The sequence below is a fragment of the Leucoraja erinacea genome, chromosome 2 (genome assembly GCF_028641065.1).
Source record: "Leucoraja erinacea ecotype New England chromosome 2, Leri_hhj_1, whole genome shotgun sequence".
Taxonomy (NCBI): Eukaryota; Metazoa; Chordata; class Chondrichthyes; order Rajiformes; family Rajidae; genus Leucoraja; species Leucoraja erinaceus.
In genome coordinates this window covers 105417338-105439859 of record NC_073378.1, presented here as the reverse complement: position 1 = coordinate 105439859, position 22522 = coordinate 105417338, and the positions used below count along the sequence as shown (strand labels likewise).

Below are 22522 nucleotides of genomic sequence, written 5' to 3'. Positions count from 1 at the left end.
GGAGGGGGGTTTACCAATGGAGCAGGCACTGCCAGTGCATGCATTCCGTGTGCCTATACCTGTAAAATAGATGCAGTAAATCTGAATCTAGGCACTTGAATTCTAATCATATATTTGAAGCTGAGCTGAAAAATGCGTGGTCCATATAATATCAATTGAGCAATTCTGTCTGGATCTCAATTTCACCACTATTTGGGTTTTAATGACGACATGTTATTAGTCACTTCAGTGCTTCAGGATACTCCTATTTAATTGAAATGTGAGTAATCAGTCATTTAGTTCTCAGTTGTGCTGAACTCTAAAAGTTTCAGTATTCTGAGGGAGTACTTTACTTTTAGGCAAAATATATTTTGCGTTGTGTGGGAAAGCACTGCAGATGCTGGTTTACACCAAAGACAGACACAAAATGCTGGAGTAACTCAGCGGGACAGGCAGCTTCTTTGGATAGAAGGAATGGGTGACGTTTCAGGTCAAGACCCTTCTTCAGACTGAGAGTCAGTGGAGAGGGAAATGAGAGATATTGAAGGATAAGGTGTGAAAACTACAGATCAAATGGAACGAAGCTCTAGGTAAATGTAGAATAGATAATTGTTAGCTGGGGGAAGGTGACAATGTAAAATTTAATCAGGACTGTCAGACTGGTCGGGGAAGTAGAATGGGGGAGGGATGGTGAGAGAGGGAAAGCAAGGGTTATTTTAGCTTTAAGCATTTGGGAATAATAAAAGCAGACATTGCATGAAGCGGGACCAATCGGAGTGTTGTTCAGTGAGCCGCACGACTTCAGTGGGCTGTCCTATAATCCTGCGCTTCTGTGACTGACTGCATCCTTATCTGAACTTTAGACTTTTTCATTCTTCCATCCTGTTTCCATGAAATTTCCGTCGTGGCATTTGAAAAGGGTTTCAAGTTACATTTCAACAGTTGAGCCACAATTCTTGCCAGTCGCACGAACCACCTCTTCCTTAAGACGAAGCTGCTTCTAATGTTTAAAAAGCAACAATCAGCAGGTCGGTAGATCATTAAAAAGTAGTACATTGAACTTTTTAAAACTAATATACATTTGGCAACTTAGGTCACGTATGAAAACGTGAAATTTATCAATAAGTTCCAGATGTACAGTAAAAACAAAAGTAAATGTTCGTTGCCCATTTATTTCACCATGATAGAGCTACAACTGCTTCAAAACTCATTTATTCTGATTTATAAACTCAATAACTCTGCCATAAAGTGGCAAGAATGAATATCCTCTCCATATGGAGTTCATTAAACAAAGCTTGTCTTATGTTAACTACTATATCTGGTCTCAGATCTGGAGAAAAATATCTTTATCTTTGAATTTAACCATTTAGTGTCCCGGGATTTTTTTCTCCCCAATCTTACATGTGAAAAGTGGAGTGAGACTGTACTACATTCCCAGTTACCAAATGGAAACTGCTCAATGAGCTACAAATATCACATCAAGTTTAACATTGTCAGAAAGCTATGCTGAATGACTCTATGACATAAAGTTAGAGTCATACAGCATAGGAACAAGCCAAACTTGTCCATGCCAATGAAGTTGCTTAACCAAGCTAGTCCTACTTGCCTGTGCCTATACAATTTCCCTCTGGACAACTTTCCTATCCATGTACCTGGTAGACACAAGGAACTTCAGATGCTGAAAAAACACGCAAATTGCTGGAGTAACTCAGTGGGTCAGGCAGGATTTCTGGAAGACATGGGTACGTGTCATTTCAGATCAGGAAGGGATAGGAAAGATTTGGGTGGATATTGGAGCGTCTTATACTGAAACGTCACCTATCCATGTGTTCCAGAGGTGCTTCCTGTCCCGTTGAGCTAGACTGGCATTTTGTGTTTTCATCTATCCATATACCTGTCCAATTGTCTTTTAAATATTGTAACTGTACCTGCCTGTACCACTTCCTCTGGCCGCATGTTCCAACCTCTCTGTGAAAAGGTTGCCCCTCGTTTCCCTTTTAAATATTTCCCCTCTTACCTTAAACCCGTGCCCTCTGGTTTTAGCGTCCGCTACCATGGGAACAAGACGGTGGCTATTCACTTAAAATCTGTCCCACATTCATTTATAAGCTGCTATAAGTTAATTCCTCAACCTCATAAGCACCAGGGATAAGACCCAGTTTATTTAGCCTTTCCTTTGATCCAAACTCTCAAAACCCAGTAATAGCCTTGTCAAAGGTAGACAAAAGTGCTGGAGAAACTCAACGGGTGCAGCAGCATCTATGGAGCGAAGGAAATAGGCAACGTTTAGGGCCGAAACCCTTCCCATCCCCAATCTCTCCCCATCACCTCCCCCTCTCCATCTCCCCTCTACTTCACCCTCTTCCTGTATCCTCCAACTCCTCCCCCCTCTCACCCCCTCTCTCACCTCCCCCCCCCCGTGTGTGTGGGGGGTGGTTAGTGTGCGTGTGAAGCCGCAGCAACCCCCCCCCCCCCCCCCTGCAAATGTGCGTTGGGGGAACAGACCCAGCAGGTTTGCACTTGGTCTAGTATATTGGGAGCCATCTTGGGGAACGGCTGCTAACCAGCAGCCGTCCATTTAATTCACTTTTTTTTTTGTAGTTTTAGTGAGTCCTGTGCTTTGTTTGTGGGAGAGATAGACTTTTTAATGTGGGGAGTAGGGGGTAACAATATTTCTAGGTCCCTACCTGGTTGGTGAGGCAGCTTTTTCTCCGGGCTGCCCCGTCGACCCGTCCTCGTGGCCTACCAGCGGGCGTGGAGTGCCGTTTCCTGGCGGGGACCGGCCAGCACCTCGGCTTCGGTGGCGGCACAGCGCTGGAGCGCCTATCGCGGAGCGGAGCGGGCGATGCCTTGCCTGGGTCGACGCGCTGGAGCTCCGGTGAGCTGTGACCGCCGAGATCAACACCTCCGGGCTGCGGGTCTGCGGAGCGGAGCGGGTGGCGCCGACTTTAACCTGGGAGCTCCGAACCGGCGCGGCCTTGTCGGCTTCGGAAGCCGCGGTCTCCAGTTGGGAAGCAGCCGTTCCAGGTGGCCCAGCCGCTGAAAGGACTCTCCCGACGCTGGGGCAACAGCACCCGGCCAGAACGGCCAAGAACATCGGGCCTCCATAGAGGCAATAGCGGAGGCCTCAATAGGCCTGACTTTGGGTGAACTGGGGATGGGGACTGGATTTGTGCCTTCCCCTTTGTGGGGTAACCATTGTGGGGGGATGATTTTTTGTGTGTAAGTGAATATGTTAGTTTGTGTCCAAGATGGCTGTCGGAAGGGAGAGTGTACGCTGGCGCGGTTTAGCTGCCGCTGCTCTCTCTTCACAGCGTGTTTTTGATTTTTTGTCTGGAGCGAATTCTGTCTTTAATTTGTGTATTGGTGATGTCCTTATTATTTATTTTACTCCGACTATATGTTTTTTTTACTCCTGTTAATTTCTGTAAGGTGTCCTTGAGACTTTGAAAGGCGCCCGCAAATAAAATTTATTATTATTATTATTATTATATTACTAAAAGTCTGATCTTGACCACTTCCTGTTATTCTGGATATTGATTTTAGAAAAAACGCTGCCATGTACGGCTGTGATTTTTGGCCATGTTACTCAGAGTCCCCCTCCGCTGTGCAGGACAAGAGGAGTTTTCCCATTGATGAAAAATAAAAGAGTTATTAGTGTTTAAAATATGTTGAGATTCTCTGGAGGGACTATAAAACCCGGAAGTGTTGAGTGCCTCAGTCAGTCTCTGCAAGATGGGGGAGCGAGAGGGTCACATCTCTCAGTCTGAGCTGTGAATAACCCTGAACACGTCTAGTAAACTGTGAGTGGTTTTACTGACCTGTCAGTGCCCTTAATGTGGTTTGAAAATCTAGTTTAGAAATGCTAAAGTTGTGTTGTCTTTGGTTTGGAAATGCTAAAGCTGTGTGCCTTTGGTATGGAAATGCTCAAGCTGTGTTGCCTTTGGTTTGGAAATGCTAAAGCTGTGTTGCCTAATTAAAGTTGCCTTGCCTAATTAAAGTTGCCTTGCCTAATTAAAGTTGCCTTGCCTAATTAAAGTTGCCTTGCCTAATTAAAGTTTTGCCTAATTAAAGTTTCCTTGCCTATATATAATGAATAGTCTAATCTTGACCACTGCCTGTTTGCGCTTTATATTGATTTTAGAAAAAAACGCTACCACATATGGCTGTGATTTTTGGCCATCTTACTCAGAGTCCTCCTCCGCTCATGACGTGCCGGGGATTTTTCCCATCGATTAAAAATAAAAGAGTTATTAGTGTTTTTTAAATGTTGAGATTCTCTCTCCTGTCAATCACACCATGAAGGCCACATCCCTTCTGGTGTGTGGTGGTGGTGGGGAGGGGGAGGGGGAGGGACTATAAAACCAGAAGTGTGGGCATGGCTCAGTCTCTGCAAGATAGAGGAGGGAGAGGTTACGACTCGATATCTTTAGTGGCCTTGCACCCTGCTTGAAATGGTATGAAACTGCACTTGAAATTAGTGGCCTTGCACCCTGCTTGAAATGGAATTTCAAGGAATAGCCGTGAGTCAACTGCCAGCCCACCAGCCGTGAGTGAGTGAGCTGCCAGCACAACAGGCTTGAGTGACTGAGCTGCCAGCCCAAGAATCCATTCGGCCCACAATGTCCATACCAACCCTCTGTAAACCAGTCTCTTCAGCCCACAACACCCATACTAGCGCACCACTAAAGCCCCCTCCCCCCCTCACTGGCCACCAATATTGGAATTGGTGGAAAGGCGGAATATTGCGTTGGGGGACCAGCCCTCCCGTGTGATGCTGGGACCCAACGGGTCCCACTTAGTCTAGTTCAATTATATATTTCCTATTACAGGTCCTTGCTCACATGGAGAGCATGGTGGCACAGTGGTAGAGTTGCTGCCTTACAATGCTTGCAGCACCAGAAACTCGGGTTTGATCCCGACTATGGGTGCTGGCTGTACGGAGTTTGAACGTTCTCCCTGTGACCTGCATGCATTTTCTCCGAGGTCTTCGGTTTCCAGCCACACAAATGTACAGGTATGTAGGTTAATTGGCTTGGTATAAATATACACTGTCCCTAGTGTGTGTAGGATAGTGTTAATTTATGGGGATCGCTGGTCAATGTGGACCCAGTGGGCCAAAGGGCCTGTTTCCGTGCTGTATCTCTAAACTAAACTAAACATGCAGTGCTAGTTTTCTCTGCTCAAAACACCACCTCTTTCTGCCCTTACCTCAGTTGGAGAATTTGAAAACCACCGGCTTTTACTTGAGGAGATTGCAATTGCATATAACCCAAGAGGAAAATCATCAAACAGCTTTGAATGTCAACTACCTGAAAGAACTAGCTTTAGAATGCATCTTTTCAGCAACAGTGACAATCGTCCAATATCCCCTGATAATCAGCGATAACAATGCAATTCATATCAGTTTGTGTTTACTGTCATAAGCACAAGTATAATGAGGTACAGATATAATGGAAATGTTACTTGCAGCAACATCACTGGCACATATACAATATGTAAAGAATATACAATTATACAACACAGGGAATAAATACAATTAGAAAACAAGTCCATAGTAGTGCAAGAGGTTGTCCGTAGTGTTTTGTAGCTGAGGGAAGGTTGTGCAATTTTGTTCAAGAACTGAATGACTGCAGGAAAATAGCTACTTCTGAAATTGGTGGTGTGGGACATCAGGCTTCTGTATCTCCTGCTCTAATGTAGCAGTGAGAAGAGAGCATGGCCCAGATGGTGGGGATGATAGATGCCACTTTGAAGCAGTTCCTCACGTAGATGCGTTTGATGGTGGAGAGGGCTGTGCCTGTGATAGATTGGACAATGTCCATTTCTCTCCACAGCCTCTTGCTTTCCTGTGCATTGAAATTGATGTACCAGACCATGACGCACCGTGTCAGGATATTTTCACCAGTGCATCTGTAGTTATTAGAATATTAACTGATGTGCCATATCATACTAAACTGGAAAGCATGCAGAGAGGATTTATAAGGATGTTGCCAGGAATGGACTTGAGCTATAGGGGGAGATTAGGCAGGTTAAAACTTTATTCTTTGGATTGCAGGAGGCTGAGTGGTGATCTTATAGAGGTGTATAAAATCATGTGGGGAATAGATAGGGTGAATGTACAGTTTCCTTTACCCAGGTTAGGGGAATCAAGAACCAGAGGGCATGCCTAAAGGACCTGATTCCGTGCTGCATGACTCTGATTCTCTCTTTAAACTTCCAAGGTAGTAGAAGTGCTGGCGAGCCTTCTTCATGATAACATCCATGAACGGGCCCAGGACAGGTCATCTGAATCATTAACCCCAGGGTTACTGGCAGGGTCAATGCAGCAAACCCAGTAATTTGCTGGAAGCCATGTTGTGGAGCAGCAGCCACTTCAACTTGTACACTCCTGTGCGGAGTCTTGAAAGGATCAGATGTACAGGAGAACTTCCACTTGCCGAAGCTTCTAGAATCAGGGGTCACAGATTCATAATATGGGTTCAGACATTGAAATTAGATATGCCTTCATGTGTTTGGTACGGAATTTTTATAATTCTCTGCTCAAAAGGGCTGAGGTGTCTCAGTTAATGAACATACCCAGGACAGAATTCAACAACTGTTCACCTATTGGGGGAATCGAGGGTATTGGTAGTGCTCTATTATTGACATGTGGATTGAGACACAGTCAACAAAAATTGATTTGCATGCTATCCAGGCAAATCACACGATATATGAGTGAATCAGGACGTACAATAGAGAAAATCAACAAAATGCAGTTTAAGGTGTTGGAGCTACAGAGAAAGTGCAGATTAAAAAAAGTGCAAGGGCCGCATCAAGGCAGATTGTGAGATCAGGGATTCATACTTAACATATGAGAGATCTGTTCAAGAGTTTGAATACAGGAAGGAAGAAGTTATTCTTGAATCCGGTAGTTCATGCTTTCAAGCTTTTGTATCTTCTGCCTGACAGGAGAAGGGAGGAGAGAATGACTGGCCCTTGATTATGTTGATTGCTTTCTCGATATAGCATAAAGTATCGATCGTATAGGAGCAGGGAGGTTCTACTACAGTTGTACAGGGTCTTGGTGAGACCACACCTGGAGTATTGCGTACAGTTTTGGTCTCCAAATCTGAGGAAGGACATTATTGCCATAGAGGGAGTGCAGAGAAGGTTCACCAGACTGATTCCTGGGATGTCAGGACTGTCTTATGAAGAAAGACTGGATAGACTTGGTTTATACGCTCTAGAATTTAAGAGATTGAGAGGGGATCTTATAGAAACTTACAAAATTCTTAAGGGGTTGGACAGGCTAGATGCAGGAAGATTGTTCCCGATGTTGGGGAAGTCCAGGACAAGGGGTTACAGCTTAAGGATAAGGGGGAAATCCTTTAAAACCGAGATGAGAGGAACTTTTTTCACACAGAGAGTGGTGAATCTCTGGAACTCTCTGCCGCAGAGGGTAGTCGAGGCCAGTTCGTTGGCTATATTTAAGAGGGAGTTAGATGTGACCCTTGTGGCTAAGGGGATCAGAAGGTATGGAGAGAGGGCAGGTACGGGATACTGAGTTGGATGATCAGCCATGATCATATTGAATGGCGGTGCAGGCTCGAAGGGCCGAATGGCCTACTCCTGCACCTAATTTCTATGTTTCTATGTATAGGAAAGAGATAGAAAACTGAATCACATGATGTTAGGACAACCTATCCCTCACTGTTAGCTAGATGAAGGAGCTAGTTACTGACTTCAGAAAGCGTGAAGTACATGCTCCAATTAGCATCAATGGGGCCGATGTAGAAATGGGTGAGGCTGAACAACCTCCTCCAGCTTTTACTACAGATATTCTTGTGGGTGAATAATATTACCCTGTCTCATCACGGTAACTGTCAACCATTCACGTCAAATGTGCACTGCTACAAAAGTAATCTGAGTGCATGACAGAAGGCTGAGCACACAGGCTTACTGCTGCTTCTACTGAATTCTATCTATGATTCTGGCTGTTTTATAGCTAGGCTACTTATGGCTACTTCCGGCTACTTCCATACTGGAACACATAAGCTTCAGACTCTAATCATGCCCATTGGCTTTCTTAAAATGCTTCTGCAAAGATTCAGAATCAAGGTCCAAATGTCAAATGCACTGCCGAGACTGTGGTTTAAAAACATGCCCCAAACAGAAACTTAACTTATCCTTGTTCTCCGGAGATGCTGCCTGACCCGCCGAGCTACTGCAACACTTTGTGTCTTCATTTGCACTGCAGTGAACCCCTGTGTGACTTTGACTTCCAAAGGACCAGCGCACACACTTGCCCCCTGCCTGGTCACCTGTGCCTGGTGTCTCACCATGTGGAAATCTCAGTATTAAACTAGCTGCTAAACACCACTTAGGGTCTGTACCTCAGTGCTCTCTGAGTGCCTCTGATTGCCAAGATGTACAATCTTTATTTTCACCTATGTCCTGCTCTTCACAATGCATTCCGTTGTCTCTGTACTGTACACTGACAATGACAATTAAAATTGAATCTGAATCTTCACTATTGTCCAGACAGCTCTTTGCTTTCTGAAACAAGAAAGGCACATGGGTTTGATGTTGCTAATGGAGGAGGAGATGTAGGATATACATGTAGACTGCTTCTTCAGCTTGTAAATCAAAAGAGATTATGGGAATTGGAAGGAGGATGGGAGAATAAGGATTACCTATAAGGGTGCGCCCATCGCCAACAGCTCAACTCCACCATTGTCCGTTGCCTCACAGCACCACTCCAGTGATATTCATGCAATATATTTGGGTGATTAGTGTGCCATGGTTTTTTCTGCCAATATATGTGAACCGTGAGGTGTGAATGTGAGGACTGCCAACATTTTAAAGGATATGTGAGTTCCATGAAGTGCATGGAAGCTAGCAGTGAAGTTAGGAATTGATGCAAGGGTCAGGCAGTGCACACTCAAAATTGCTCCACTTGACATGAAATGAAGTGGCCTCAGGGATCAGGTTTTCAGATAGACAGATGCAGCCGGCCTGTGGTTAATGCCTGAAGCTGGGGCTGGAAGAAGCAGGGGGCGGTTGGGAGAGGGAGGATGGTGTAAGAGGGGAAGTCTTCCCATAAGACCAGCGACAACAGTGATGGCCAGTGGGTTTTGGGTTTTCCGGCTCTTGTTCAAGAATGACAGCCAGCATGTCCTGCCGTTACAAAGGGGTTTTCCAGCACTTGAAAAAAGAAGACCATTTACATCTTCTCACTGGCAGTATATTTTTTGACCATTTTTATGCAAAACTGGGGCCTGAGGTAAAATGCTCTTCTGTACGCTGGACGCTGTGAGCAAAGTAAAGCTGATATGGTGGTTCTATCACACGCAAAAGCCTGCACGTGCCTCTCCATCACATGCACTTGGCTCTCCAAGATGCTGGAAGTCCAGAGTAACCCAACAACTGCGTCAGAACCACCGTTCCAATACTGAGGGTCCCAAGACATGTACTTGAATTTGGCTTGTTTGTATTTATGTAAATAATGATCTGAAGTATCTGCTCTACTGCGCCAGAGATCTGGGTTCGATCCTGACTAAGGGTGCTGTCTGTACGGAGTTTGCATATTTTCCCCGTGACCTGTGTGGGATTCCTCCGAGATCTTCGGTTTCCTCCCACACTTCAAAGGCGTACCAGGTTTGTAGTTAATTGGCTTTGGTAAAAAGTCCCCAGTGTGTAGGATAGTATTAGTGTGCAGGGATCGCTGGTCGGCGCAGACTCGGTGGGCTGAAGGGCCTGTTTCCGCGCTTTATCGCTAAACTAAACTAAACTAAATTAAACTAAACTAAAACTAAATCTAATTTTTTCACTGCAACTCGGTCATGTGACAATAATAAACCTAAACCTAAATCTACTTTTCTGCATCTGCCATGAAGATTTTTTATGCCAGTTAAATTAGGAACCATATGGAAAAGTTACTTTACACTCCAGCTAACGCAAATTCTAAGTGGCATTTTTAAAGTACATATAGGATCATGCTGGCACATCACCAAACTTGGACACAGGATGGCCTCGCAGCAATTTAACCTGATGCAAGCAGAAGCTATGTTCCTGGGGTCTGTCCATTTGCACGATTGAAGATTGATTGAAAGACTGAAAGATACAGCATGGAAATAGACTCGCTCCAAACGAGTCCATGCCGACCATCATTCACCCGCTCTCACTAGTTCTTTATTGTCCCATTTTTGCATCCACACTCTACACACCTTAGGGCAAGTTGCAGAGATCAATTAACCAACAAACCCACATGTGTTTGGGTTGTGGGAGAAAACCGGAGTACCTGGAGAAAACCAACGAGGTCACGGGGAGAACGTGCAAATTCCACACGGACAGCACCTGAGGTCTGGATCAAACCTGGGTCTATTGCCTTGTGAGGCAGCAGCTCTACCAGCTGCACCACTGTGCCACCCACACATTGCTAATTGTGAATTTGTCATCTGGTAGCTGTAGAGGAGGAAACCATTGTCATGTGACGTACCATGTGAAAGCCCACCTAAAAGCCTCTGAGGCTGGGTGCTCCTGGTTGACTTACTCATAGAATGATACAGTGTGGAAACAGGCCCTTTGGCCCAACTTTCTCACACTGGCCAACATGTCCCAGCTACACTAGTCCCACCTGCCTGTGTTTGGTCCATATCCTTCCAAACCTGCCCTATCCATTTACCTGCCTAACTGCTTCTTACACATTGGGATAGTCCCAACATCAACTACCCCCTCTGGCAGCTTGTACCTTACACCCATCACTCTTTGTGTGAATAAGTTATCCCTCAGATTTGTATTAAATCTTTTCCCCTTCACCTTAAACCTATGTCCTCTGGTCCTCGGTTCACCTACTCTGGGCAAGAGAATCTGTGCATCTACCTGATCTATTGCTCTCATGATTTTATACATCTCTATAAGATCACCCCCAACTTCACACCCAGTTGTCCCATTGACACTTCCAGTACTTTGCTGATGATTAATGTGGATGGTTGAGGTGACAATTGACAAGATTGGACCTGCCTGCCTTCTATGGATGTGAGGGACCAGGGCAACTTTGCACCATAGCAAATAGGTTTAGTTGGCTGGTGGCAAAAGTAGTTGTGCTGCACAAATCTTAGCACAAATGGTTGGGTTAAGCCTGGACCTATTGCCTCTGTCCATCCAGTGTGCTCAGTCAACTCTCAATATCTGATAGAGTGAATCAAGATCGGCAAGAAACAGACTTATTTAATGGTGGGGGCCTTGGGATGAATTTTGGTTCAGGACTTTTGTCAGGTGCCTCAGTCATCTGTCACCAGCTAGGTTCTGTCTCACTGGGGGTGGCGATGTTCATCGAGTGTTGTCCCGTCTGATGTTCAACTGACCACCATCGTACAGAATGCATGTGGCTGGACTCGCTCTTGGTTGGAAGCACCTGGGCATCCGGGCGCAACCCGCTCTGGAGACAGTGGCAGGTGGGGAGTTTGACTTGGGGCGGTACCCCGTCACACTGTAATGTTTCTGTCCTAAGGACAGAAACCTCCCATGGGGCAGAAGGACAAAAGTTCTCATGATCTTGATCTTCAGTACGTATTTATATGGTGGCACTTCTGCGCAGCGGTAGAGACCCGGTTTCATCCTGACTGTTGGTGCTGTCTGTATGGTGTTTATGCGTTCTGCCTGTGAATACATCCAGATGCTCTGTTTCCTCCCACATCCCAAAGACATGCAGATTTGTAGGTTAATTGGCTCCTGTAAATTGTCGTTAGTGTGTAGGATGGAACTAGTGGACAGGTAATTGCTGATCAGTGCGTTCTCAGTGGGCCGATGGGCCTGTTCCCACATTGTATAATTAAACTAAACTAAAGACTGCAGTCTTTATTGGATTTGTTGGTTGTTATTACTACATAATAAACAGCTTCTGTGCTTAGTACACACATATTTTGCTCCATGGCATTTCCCTGAGAGATTTAAAGAGAACACAAGCCAGAAGAGTGAAATTCAAAATGGCAATGATGGACATTGATTCCCATCAGAATCTGCCTAATCAGCGAACCTGTAGTGGGCATTAGCTGTGCTTGCACGAATACCCTCCCCAAGATGATGTCCATTGTAACAAGAACCACAAATCTACAACTGTGGCCTGGACATGATTCTGAAAGAAAACCAGCTTCCAAGGCAATGAAACGATGCCCTACAGACCCTTATATTCCCAAGCGATCTATGTGTTCACACACAAAAAAAAACTTTCATTCAGTTCTGTTTCCTTCTCAACATCACTTACAAGTTAAGTTATCCAAAGACATGCAGCTATTTACTATTCATGCCTTCCAGGATGCTGCCTGGCCCACTGAATTACTCTAGACTCTGTGGGGGGTTTTTGTAAACCAAGATTTGCAGTTCCTCGTGTCTACAACTACTGTGTAACGAATTCTGTAAAAACAGATTGGTATTACAAGAAGGAATCAAAATACAAAATCTGTACCAGGCCTGCTCCTCCCATGCAGGCTGTTGCAGTTCAGGGTTGCTAGCTCACCAGACACTGTCCTGAGGACAGAATCTGAATGAACACTTCCTGATTCAAGAAAAGATCCACAATGTTCACCCATCCTCACTTTTCCACTACTTATCTTGCACTGCTGGCTCCACAGACAATATCATAGCATTCCTTCCCCCCTCTCCTGGCCCCAGCAGCACAGAAACCACCACGCCTCCTATTGTATTAAATGATCATACTTACATCCTTACTGCAGCTTGCACTTCTGTCTGATTCCAAATATTTGTCCAGTTCTTTCAGAAGCACTTATTTTACCTATGATCAGTCATATAGTTAAAATACAGCTCTGCCTTCCTGTCACTTCTTCACAAAGGTTAATTTTCTTAATGTGAAAGCATAAGAAGTAAGACCAGGAGTCCACCATTTGACCCTCCGCTCTGTGTTCATCAGTAACTTAGTGTGATTTTCAAGCATTGTCCCCATATCTCTTGATTCCTTTAACACCCAGAAAACTATTGGTCTATTGTTGTGAATGAACTTGATGACTGAGCCTCCACAGCACTCCGGTTGAGAATGCCAAATATTCATCCCCGTCTGTGAGAAGGAATTTCTCCTCATCTCAGTCCTAAGTGGTACTCATTCCCTTTATTGTACAGCCATGACCCCTGATTCCCGACCCAGAGCCAGAAGAATCATCTTCCCTACTTCCAGCTTGTCAAGCCTGTATACAAGAATGTTGTATTTTGCATAAAACTCTTCAGAATGTAGGCCTAGTACATTCAATTTATTTTACTCTCACAAACCCACCATTCCTAGAGCAAGTCTAATGTCTCTTCCCTACACATTTTAAGTCTGTTAATTATGGAACTGTATTTGCTATTTCCGTATTCACAAAATAGCTTGTAAGTTATTTTATTTACATTTTCTCCCTCATACCCAGGGATAAATTAGAGAGATAGGGAAAAGGAACATCAAAATAGATGGACACAAAATGCTGGAGTAACTCAGCGGGTCAGGCAGCATGGAGAGCTTTTCTCTCTGGAGAAAAGGAATAGGTGACATATCGGGTTGAGACCCTTCTTCAGACTGAGAGTTGGGGAAGAGGGAAACTAGAGGTATGAAGAGATACAGAGAGGAAATGAATGAGAGAGTTGTGCAGAACTCTCGTCGGAGAGATGAGGAGAACTTATTTAAAGTAGGGATACCTTGAGCAGATTTTACAGTGGAGCAGACAAAATGTGTAGCAAGGAATTGCTCCAGCATTTTGTGTCTGTCTTCGATGTAAACCAGCATCTGGAGTTCCTTCCTACACATCTTGCCTGCCATAGGAAGAACATGATTAAGCAAGAGAGGTGGAAGAAAAGATTTGTGAGGATGTTGCTTGGATTGAGTGCTCAAAGCATAAAATTAGTTTTAAGGCTGGGACTGTTTTTCCTGGAACAGAGGAAATTAAATGTGACTTAATTGGGTTTTCTAATGTTTGAGGGGGTATGAATATGTAGATATTCAAAGTCTTTTTCCCAGTTAGAGGAATCTAAGAATAGAAGGCATAGATTTAATGTGAGATGAGACACATTATAAAGGGATCTGAGGGATTTTTTTTCATACAGTTTATTTAAAGTTTTTCACTGTACCTTGGAGCAGGTGACAATAACAAACCTAAATTGTTTTACAGGAAGGTTGCCCAGTGTAATGAAAGGTCGATAAGTAGCGTTCACCTGATGAATTAAAAATGCACGGTCTTCACAAGATTCCATGGTCTTTTCCTATTTGCACAAACTATAGTCCGAGATCGGTAGTTCTGATGAAAAAGACACGGAGGTGGAGTAAGTTAAAATTACATTTCTAACCCATTTTCAATTATGATGTATTCAAATGGGAAGGAGGCTTGGTCCTTATTTCCACCTACATACAAGTGCTGGAATCCAGAGATAAGGAAAGACCAGCCTGGGTGTATGTCAGGATTAAGGTCAGGATGGTAAGACCGTTGGAGATAGTCTTCTGCCAATGTAATAATGTTTGCATCAAGCTATTTAATATTTTCATTTTCAGGTCTGGAAGCTCTGTATCATTATCAGTATGCGTAAATGAGTATCAGTGCCGCAAGGCTCAGTGCTGGGACCCCAGTTAATTACAAAATATTTTAACGATTTAGACGAGGGAATTAAATGTGACATCTCCAAGTTTGTGCATGACACAAAACTGGGTGGCAGTGTGAGCTGCGATGAGGATTCTATGAGGCTGCAGGGGACTTGGATAGGTTGGATGCATAGGCAGATGCATAGCAGATGCAGTATAATGTGAATAAATGTGAGGTTATCCACTTTGGTGGCAAGAATAGGAAGGCAGATTATTATCTGAATGGTAGACACAAAATGTTGGAGTAACTCAGCGGGACAGGCAGCATCTCTGGAGAGAAGGAATGGGTGACGTTTCGGGTCGAGACCCTTTATTAGGAGAAGGGGAGGTGTAATGAGACCTGGGTGTGTTTGTACATCAGTCACTGAAAGTAAGCATGCAGGTACAGCAGGCAGTGAAGAAAGCTAATGGCATGTTGGCCTTCATTGTGAGAGGATTTGAGTTAAAGAGCAAGGAGGTCCTACTGCAGGGCCCTGGTGAGACCGTACCTGGAGTATTGCGTTCAATTTTGGTCTCCTAATTTGAGGAAGGACATTCTTGCTATTGAGCAGTAGGTTCACAAGGTTAATTCCCGGGATGGTGGGACTGACATATGATGAAAGAATGGGTCAACTGGGCTTGAATTTACTGGAATTTAGAAGGAGGAGAGGGAATCTTATAGAAATATATAAAATTCTTAAAGGATTGGAAGGGCTAGATACAGAAAAAATCTTCCCGATGTCAGGTGAGTCCAGAACCAGAGGTCACAGTTTAAGAATAAGGGGTAGGCTATTTAGGACTGAGATGAGGAAAAACTTCTTCACCCAAAGAGTTGTGAATCTGTGGAATTCCCTGCCACAGAAGGCAGTGGAGGGCAATTCATTGGCTGTTTTCAAGAGAGAGTTATTAGCTCTTAGGGCTAAGGTAATCTAGGGATATGGGGGAAAAGCAGGAATGGGGGGGTACTGATTTTAGATGATCAGCCATGATCATATTGAATGGGGGTGCTGGCTCAAAGGGCTGAATGGCCTACTCCTGCACCTATTTTCTATGTTTCTATAACGTTGGTATCCTTGTTGTCTAAGCTTCAGAGATGAGCTTAGGGAGAGAGAGATGGCATCTCTAATGGACCTGTTGTGATAGTAGGCAAACTTCAAAGGTTCAAGGCTGATTGAGCCAGGTGTTAATTTGAATCATCATCAGTCTCGAAGCACTTCATGATGATGGATGTTAGTCATTAATGTACACTATTAATGTTTCTATTTTTCTATGTAAATGCAGCAGCTGTAATTACTGTACAACACGAGAACATCAAATAATACAGTAGCTCTATGACCACATAGAGTATTCAAATTGATATGTTAATAATGTGCTGAGCAAAAACAGTTGCTATGTAAAAGACATGTAATGAAGTAGACATATTAGTCCTCCAAAATAAAATATTAAAGAAGTTGTCTCTCTTTCAAGCCTTTTGGTTATTTGGATTGGCAACTTATTTAGCCTCAAGCCTGGATGATTTTGGCACAGGGAAATGACATATTTTCATGTTGGTTCAGGCAAGATTCCAACCCTGGCAGATTTTTTTCATGCTATGTACGACTTGGACAAATATTGTCAAAAAGTAGCAGAAGTAAGGTGCTAGTTCTGCAGTTCACTGCACTGTCCTGCTAGATTATGAATTAAAATGAATGGCAAACAAGAACAAAGCAACAGTCATATCGCCATGGGCACATTCAGGTACGTACAGATAACTGGCTTCACGTAGAGTTCATTAAATTAGATTTCTTCCACTAATGCATGGATTTGGAAATTTATTCGGAGACAGAAGATACACATCATGGAAATTAAGACATACCCAGCAATCTATATTACTAAAAGTCTGATCTTGACCACTTCCTGTTGTTCTGTATAATGATTTTAGAAAAAACGCTGCCACTGCCGGGTTTTAGAGTCCCCCTCCGTTGCGCAGGACAAGAGGATTTTTCCCATTGATGAAAAATAAAAGAGTTATTAGTGTTTAAAAAATGTTGAGATTCTGTCTCCTGAAGGCCACGCCCCTTCTGGAGGGATTATAAAACCCAGAAGTGTTGAGTGCCTCAATCAGTCTCTGCAAGATGGAGGAAGCGAGAGGGTCAAATCTCTCAGTCTGAGCTGTGAATAACACTGAACACATGTCTACTAAACTGTGAGTGTGGTTTTACTGACCTTAATGTGGTTTGAAAATGAAAGTGTGGTTGGTTTGAAATAAAGCACAGCAAATGGCAAATGGTTGAAATTGGTTTTGAAATAAAACACAGCAAATTGTTGGTGGTGTTTGGTTTTGAAATAAAGCACAGCAAATTTTTGGTGGTGGTTGGTTTTGAAATAAAGCACAGCAAATGGTTGGTGGTCTAAACTTGACAACTTCCTGTTTGCACTGTATATATTGATTTTAGATAAAATGCTACAGCTTACGGCTGTGATTTTTGGCCATCTTACTCAGTCCCCCTCCGCTCACCAGGTGCAGAGGATTCTTCCCATCAATGAAAAATAAAAGTGTTATTAGTGTTTTAAAAAATGTTGAGAATCTCTCTCCTGTCAATCATGCCACGAAGGCCACGCCCCTTCCGTTGGGAGGGGGAGTGATTATAAAACCCAGAAGTGTGGGGGTGGGTTAGTCTCTGCAAGATGGGGGTCGGAGAGGTCATGACTCTGTCTGAGCTGTGAATCAACTGAACACACTGAATGTCTACTGAACTGTGAGTGGGGTGTTTTGTGGTAATTATGTGGTTTTATGTTGGTTTTATGGTGGTTTCACCCTGCTTGAAATGATATGAAACTGCATTTGAATGTGTTGGCCTTGTACCCTGCACGAAATGGTATGAAACTGCACTTGAATTTGGTTGTCTTGCACCCTGCTTGAAATGGTATGAAACTGCACTTGAATTTGGTTGCCTTGAACCCTGCTTGAAATGGCATGAAACTGTGCTTGGATTTGATGGCCTTGCACCAAATAGGAGCGGGTAACTTTTCAGGTCGAGATCTTTCTTTACTCAGTTACTCAGTTATTCATTCTGAGAGATGCTGCCTGTCCCGCTGAGTTACTCCAGCATTTTGTGTCTACCTTCAATGTAAACCAGCATCTGCAGTTCTTTCCTACACACTTCTTATGGACCAGGTCTAATGCTCTGCCCTCATCAAACTTCTTGGTTATTTATTTAAAAATCTAATTTAAATTTGTGAGATGTGATCAGTCGCACACAAAGCCGTGCTGACCCTCATCAACCCCTGCATTTACAAATACAGTTATATCTTATCCCTCATACCAATTGAAACTGCACATTTGCCTTCACGTAGTTAATTCCCTGCTTGTTCGTGTATCTGTCCAAATGTCTCTCAAATGTTCTTATACTTCATTGGCCATTAGGGCAGAGAACTTGGAATAGAGCACTCAAATGAAACCCGAGAGAATGCATTACAAGCACATTGCACCCATGCCAGAAATGTTACAGTTGCACCAACTGTTTACTTCCTACAATCTGAAGCAACAAACAACCTTCTTAAAGTGTTGAGATAGCTTATGAATGCAGATTTACAAATACAAAGATTCCTTAACATTAGAATCTGAAGGAAGGATACAGTTTTGCATGGTGGCTCATCAAATGGATTCTGCAAAGTAATCATCCCGTCTACATTTGATCGTATAATGTTAGGAAGACGGGATTGTGAACAGCAATTACTAAACCCCCCCCGTTAACGAGTGTCCCAAATCATGGAAAGCAAGGAATTTAAAGGGCAGGTTTTGTTTCTCATGTGGCTTCGCAGAAAGTGGTGGTTAGAATGTTTGTTTGTGACTGAGGCCAGGCTTTTCAATCTGCCCTGCACAGCTTAAAACCAGAACATCCCTCTTTACTGAAGGGTGTGTTGTGGCTGCAGCAGGCAGTTGAAGTCTTAAGGGAGATAAATGAAACTTACTGCAATGCACTTGTCCCAAGACACTGTAGGCTCCATGTTGTTTGAGACTGCACTGATATCCTTGGTGGAAATGCTGCAGAGCATGAGAAATTATCTTTCCCCGGGGACCATTCTGCAGTTTGTGGCATTCTTATTTCTCAGCATGAAGGAAAATCTTCACACTCTTTTGCTACTTTGGAGGCGTTTCCATCCTCGTTACATTAGATTGAAGAGTGGTCCCAACAACTTCATTTGGAAATATTATTTCAGGAAGCCATGAATGAATTATTGTACCTATGTTTGTAGCTTAATTGGCTTGGTATAAATTAAATTGTCCCTAATGTGTGTAGGAGAATGCTAGTTGGTGGGGATCGCTAGTGGGTTGAAGGTCCTGTTTCCATGCTGTATCCCTAAACTAAACTGAACTGAAGGGGAAAATATTTTTTACAAAATTTTGCAGCACCCATAAGCATATTGATTAAAAATACTTCCCAGTTTATTGCAACAGCATTATCTTCACTTCCCTACTTTTCAGTATTAAAATGATGGTTTTCCAATGTATCGGTGTGCTGAGTACCATTGAAAGAAGCTCATACAAATTGAGTTCCAGCTTCACTTGGCATGGAAACAGACCTTTCAGCACAGCAAGTCTGTATTGTCCATCAAACACTCATTTAAACTAATCCTGTACTAATCCTATTTCCATTAATAATATATATTTATCACAGAAAACATAAATCTTCTGTGAATTATAACTTATTATATTATATAATTATTGTATGATATGTACTATATGTTAACCCTTAGAATAAATTAATTTCAGAAAGTCACATTTATTTTCTCATAAATGTTATGTGATTTTGTGCTGGAATTATACCACGATAAGTCTCACCCACACACAATCAAACTCAAACCCAAGCACAGGAAGGTATTCTAAGTAAGCCATGTTGTGGCCTCCTGGGACTTCTCTCTGAGGATGTGATGGGCCTGAGATAAATCAATTGGCCAGCATTCTGTTAACTTTGGCCATTAAATATTTTACCCGGGTATGGCTCAAACTGAAGCCAGGTCCATTTAAAAGGTGGCTTAAGTGGACTTGCCATGCACTCAATATAAAGAATTACACCCTATTTTCATCCAGTTAAAAATACTGAATTACCAAATAACTCTTGTGATTCAATTATATTTTAGCAATGATGTATGAAATTCAGTATTATTTAACATTATTGTTGGTACTCAATGCCTATTATCACAATGTTATTGCAAATTGCATCAGTCAGTGATCACGGGACAGTAGTTCAATTCACAGTTGCAAGCTGATTCAGTCAGAAGCCATCTTACCAATGTGTCCTCACCAAATTGCATGCGCTCCTTGGAATTAATACTGATCTCCTGTTCTTTCAGTCATCTTTGTAACACTTTAACTAAGGCCCCTTTTGCTTAACACCCTGCCTCAGCTCCCCATTAATTCTCAATGTTGAAAGGCAATGGTCTTCCATTCTGAAAGACATGTCAGGTCCACCCAAGTTGTACTCTCAACACCACTTCCTCAGTGGTTCGTGCTTGCTCTCTCAAAGACTTCCTGTTACTAGACAAACACTTAACATATGTGGATTATGCACTCTCTGTTGTGCTAACAAGGTACACTAATTCATTCATGTTTAAGGGGTTAGCAACTCACAAAATAGTGGATTACGGAATGTTATGCAATTTGGATCATTATTTGGGCACTGAAGTTGTACAGTATATATTACTGCCTACATTTAACATTATAATTTTACATTTATGCATGGACAATATCACCAAAAGAGTTTAGTCATCAAGGCAGAATTAGTATGGTGAATATACAGAAAATACCATTCATGCAAATACAGAATTTACAAATACCTCGTTTTAAAAGGAACTTCAGTGTCAAGAAGTCTGAAGAAATGTCATCTGTCCATTTCCTTCCACAGATGCTGACTGACCCACTGAGTTCCTCTGGAAATTTGTTATTTTGCTCAAGATTCCAGCATCTGCACCATTACAATGCCAATGTTGTTTTGTGGTTTTTGATTAAGTGGAAATTAGATGGTGAAATGTATCAGCCTTAAAAGGTATCAGAAATGTAATTAACTTCCATTAAAATGTCCATGTTTAGATGTGACAATAAACAAAACTGAACTGATGTACTGTGCCATGGATCTTTAAAAAAATCCAGGTTGGATTACTGACGAGAGACCACATGTGATTCAGTTACACCACGTGTGCCTGATGAGGAAATTATTGACCATGCACTATGACATTAAATAGTACTGAATGCCCACTGAAATGTTGCTTCCATAGAGCTCAGCCCAGCTTGAGGCTCACAAGCTCTCCAGGTGTTGAACGATGAACAGCTCTACCTGGCCTTTGATGGGAACCTGTGGTTTGCATCATCTAGATAGCTGCATTCTTTAAGTTTTCAAAGTTTGTAGTTGTGTCCTGCTCCCGTGATCCCCCATGCCACTTCCCTGCTGTCATTCTCTGGCCTCACCTATCACATATTTAATGCCCCCACCCCTCCTAAGTATCTTCTTGTCCTCCAGGCCATCTCGCAACAATAAGCTCACGTACATCACCTCAAAACAATCCAATCTTCTGCCACCTCACCCTCAAATCATCTCCTACACACTTATCTCTCCCAGCCACACAATTTCCCCATCTATTAGCTTCCTCATCTTACTTTCATTCCAATTCCAAGACATTTCCCCCGAGATCTTCACTTTACCAGAAGATTGGAAATGATGTAGGAAAAGAGTCATAGAGTTATACAGCATGCAGACAGGCCCTTTGGCCCAACTCATTCCTGCTGACCAAATTGTCAAGCTGAGTTAGTCCCACCTCCATGCATTTTCAATGACCCATCTCCCAGCAAATCTTTTATATCTACGTATGTACTTGCCGAAGTGTCTTTTTAAATGTCATAACTGTACCCATCTCTGCAGTTTCCTCTTGTTCCATACATGCACCTTTTTAAATCTTTCTCCTCCCACCTTAAATCTATGCCCTTGATAATATTGGCCAAATACGTATGTAACAAAATGGAGGATCTCTGCATTTGCAAAGCCTGCTTGTCATCTTTCAGCAAAAAGCTGCAACGCCATGATGCTCATGGCTCCAGATTGTCTGGACCCTGGGAGGAAGTTAAGCACAGGGTGAGGTCCAGATGTCCCCTCAATTGTTAATATGTATGAGGGTTTTGCAGAAAGAGCTGAGCTTGGCTGCAAATGCATGATCAGGATTGGTTACAGAATGGGGTGTTGTAAAAGTATTGTTAACTATGTTGCAGGGTCTTTGCACTGTTATCTTGTGATTGGTCAAAGCATGGAGCCTTGCTCAAATTGTTTATGTTACCTGGGGAAATGTTTCTTTACTTTGGTGAACTGTCTTCCAACTAGAACACATGGATCGAGGCCGATCTTCTGGGGTTGCACTGGGGACCGTGCAGACCATCAGGAGGTGTCTATTCGCACAAGGCTGAAGGGCTTGGACGAGTAGAGACAAGGATCGGACCCGCGATGTTGGTTAGGTATCATATAGGAAGTTGGTTTGTGCGTGAGAATAAAGAGTTTAGTTGATCCAGTGCTTGACTCAGTGTTTTACTGAACTAGACTAACGAGGTAAGCTTTAGGAGCATAATTACATTGGGGGCTCTCAACGGAGCCCCAGACAGAAATTTGCGATCAGGGAGTTGAGTCACTCCAGATTGCGAGGGGAGAAATTTGCGCCACAGTGCGGTTTTCGCATTGGTTTTCCCCACTTCGCTGATCAGAACAAATCGATCATTCACGTACTTGTGTTGGGGATCCCAATGTGATCAGAGAACAGTAGTCTAGAAAGCACAGGGTAAGGAGAGATAGAGAGTCCTTGCCTAAGGGTGTGGTGGGGGTTAGGCTCACAAGGCTTTTCTCTTGTGGGTTAAAGTCTCCACACCTTAGTTAGTTAAAAGCTGTTACGGTCAGGTACCATTGAGTTGGCCTAACACCAAAGAGAGATTTCAGGGGTTGGAGG

The 22522-nt window shown here is 43.2% G+C and overlaps 1 long non-coding RNA gene across 1 annotated transcript; it reads left to right on the top strand.

Moving 5' to 3' along the window:
• The first annotated feature begins 889 nt into the window (after positions 1-889).
• On the top strand, positions 890-21433 carry LOC129713555 (uncharacterized). Its single transcript, XR_008726252.1, has 3 exons — positions 890-1007; positions 14115-14265; positions 20446-21433. It is a non-coding gene; the product is annotated as an uncharacterized LOC129713555 (long non-coding RNA).
• Positions 21434-22522: the final 1089 nt, after the last annotated feature.